The sequence below is a fragment of the Salmo salar genome, chromosome ssa18, assembly GCF_905237065.1.
Source record: "Salmo salar chromosome ssa18, Ssal_v3.1, whole genome shotgun sequence".
In the NCBI taxonomy this organism is placed as follows: Eukaryota; Metazoa; Chordata; class Actinopteri; order Salmoniformes; family Salmonidae; genus Salmo; species Salmo salar.
This window is the reverse complement of record NC_059459.1, coordinates 80,072,588-80,075,087: the sequence shown is the minus strand read 5'-3', so window position 1 is coordinate 80,075,087 and position 2,500 is coordinate 80,072,588. Positions and strand designations below refer to the sequence as shown.

Sequence of the window (2,500 nt, the reverse complement as noted above, 5' to 3'; positions counted from 1 at the left end):
GGGGCAGAGAGAAGGAGAGAAGCGGCATAGAGATGGAGAGATGGGGCATAGAGATGTAGAGAAACGGGAATAGAGATGGAGAGATGGGGCAGAGAGAAGGAGAGAAGCGGCATAGAGATGGAGAGATGGGGCATAGAGATGTAGAGAAACGGGAATAGAGATGGAGAGATGGGGCAGAGAGATGGAGAGATGGGGCATAGAGATTGAGAGATGGGGCAGAGAGATGGAGAGATGGGGCAGAGAGATGGAGAGATGAGGCAGAGATGGAGAGGTAAGGCATAGCGATGGAGCGAAGGGGCATAGAGATGGAGAGAAGGGGCATAGAGATGGAGAGATGGGGTAAAGGGATGGACAGAATGGGATGAGAGAGATGGGGAAGAGAGATGGAGAGATGGGGCATAGAGTTGAGAGATGGGGCAGAGAGATGGAGAGATGGGGCATAGAGATGGATAGATGGGGCATAGAGATGGAGAGGTAAGGCATAGCGATGGAGCGAAGGGGCATAGAGATGGAGAGATGGGGCAGAGAGATGGAGAGATGGGGCATAGAGATGGATAGATGGGGCATAGAGATGGAGAGATGGGGCATAGAGATGGAGAGATGGGGCATTGAGATGGAGAGATGGGGCATATAGAGATGAGAGATGGGGTATAGAGATGAGAGATGGGTCTGAGAGATGGAGAGATGGGTCTGAGAGATGGAGAGATGGGGTATAGAGATGAGAGATGGGTCTGAGAGATGGAGAGATGGGGTATAGAGATGGAGAGAAGGGTCTGAGAGATGGAGAGATGGGGTATAGAGATGAGAGATGGGGTATAGAGATGGAGAGATGGGGTATTGAGATGGAGAGATGGGGTATAGAGATGAGAGATGGGGTATAGAGATGAGAGATGGGGTATAGAGATGAGAGATGGGTCTGAGAGATGGAGAGATGGGGTATAGAGATGAGAGAGAGGGTATAATTCCAGATTGGTTGTCTGGCGCTGTGTGTTTATGAGCTTTCAGACTGTCACACACACACACACACACACACACACACACACACACACACACACACACACACACACACACACACACACACACACACACACACAGATAACTGTATGTTTTTTCTGCTCTATTACAGGTGAACAACATCAACAACAACAAGGACAACCCCCCACTCGTCCATCATCCCGTTGTCCCTCAACACTTCCATCCACGTTCCTTATTGTTCAGCCCTTGACTTGGGTTGTTTGACCCACCAAGGGGACAGGGAATCTTAAGTGGATTGTTTGACCCACCAAGGGGACGGGGAAACTTAACCGGGTTGTTTGACCCACCAAGGGGACGGGGAAACTTAACCGGGTTGTTTGACCCACCAAAGGGACGGGGAAACTTAACCGGGTTGTTTGACCCACCAAGGGGACAGGGAAACTTAACCGGGTTGTTTGACCCACCAAGGGGACAGGGAAACTTAACCGGGTTGTTTGACCCACCAAGGGGACGGGGAATCTTTGGGAAAGAAAGAACATATTCTGTTATACTCCCACGATGCTCTGAATAATATTTGTGATGCGGGACGCGTTGAATGATTCCTTGAAGAGAGGGATGCTGACATAACAGAGGGATAGAGGGAGGAAACGACTAAAGGAAAGAGAGAGACATATGAGCAATCTACGGTGGAACAGAGGAGAGGGAGAGAGAGGGGAGGAGGGAGGGGAGATAGGGGGAGGAGGAGAGGATCTGCCTGTTCACGATCTTCATTTCCTTGATATCAATATTATGATATATTCATACAAGCATTCCCAGAATTCCCAAACAGGAAATGGCGATGGAAAATTATGGAGAAGCAAACAAATTGAATTTCTTCAGATTTTTGTGTGTTTTTTGGATTTTCCAGATTCTCTTTGGGGAATAATGTGAATGGGATTGAGTGAAAATTCTCTTTCTCTCCCTGGAACTAAACAAATATAAAAGGGATCGTGGAGTGTGTGACTCAGCGACCCAAATCCGCCTCTTTGATGTGTGTGTGTCGGAAAGGAGTCACACACACTGTCCGGGAGTACACACACACACACACACACAAACACACACACCAGGATACACACCTGAGGCGGAATCTGCGCCAGACACACACACACCTGGTTGGAGGATAGGTGTGACACAGACAGAAAAGGTAATGTATGACTGTTCGATGCCCTTGGGAATGCACACACACACACACACACGCACGCACGCACACACACAGACACACACACGTGCACATAAATATGTGCAAATCATCTGCACCAATGAATAAACACTCAGCGCTCGAAACGGATGGCCCACCCCCCACACACACACACACACACACACACACACACACACACACACACACACACACACACACACACACACACACACACACACACACACACACACACACACACACACACACAGAAATGTGAACTCATTCGCATGGCTTGATAGAGAATCAGTGAGTGAGTGTGTTAATCAATTCACTTTTCAGTACATTGCC

General features: G+C 48.6%; 2 protein-coding genes across 4 annotated transcripts in view; one reads left to right on the top strand and one right to left on the bottom strand.

Moving 5' to 3' along the window:
* LOC106592454 (pyruvate carboxylase, mitochondrial) overlaps positions 1–2,500 on the bottom strand; it is a 482,562-nt gene that overhangs the window by 173,018 nt on the left and 307,044 nt on the right. The gene's annotated exons all lie outside the window — the stretch shown is intronic.
* LOC106578133 (leucine-rich repeat and fibronectin type-III domain-containing protein 4-like) overlaps positions 1,747–2,500 on the top strand; it is a 43,273-nt gene continuing 42,519 nt past the window's right edge. The window contains exon 1 of the mRNA XM_045701625.1: positions 1,747–2,158. The gene's annotated coding sequence lies outside the window, so the exon portion shown is untranslated. The remainder of the gene's footprint in view (positions 2,159–2,500) is intronic.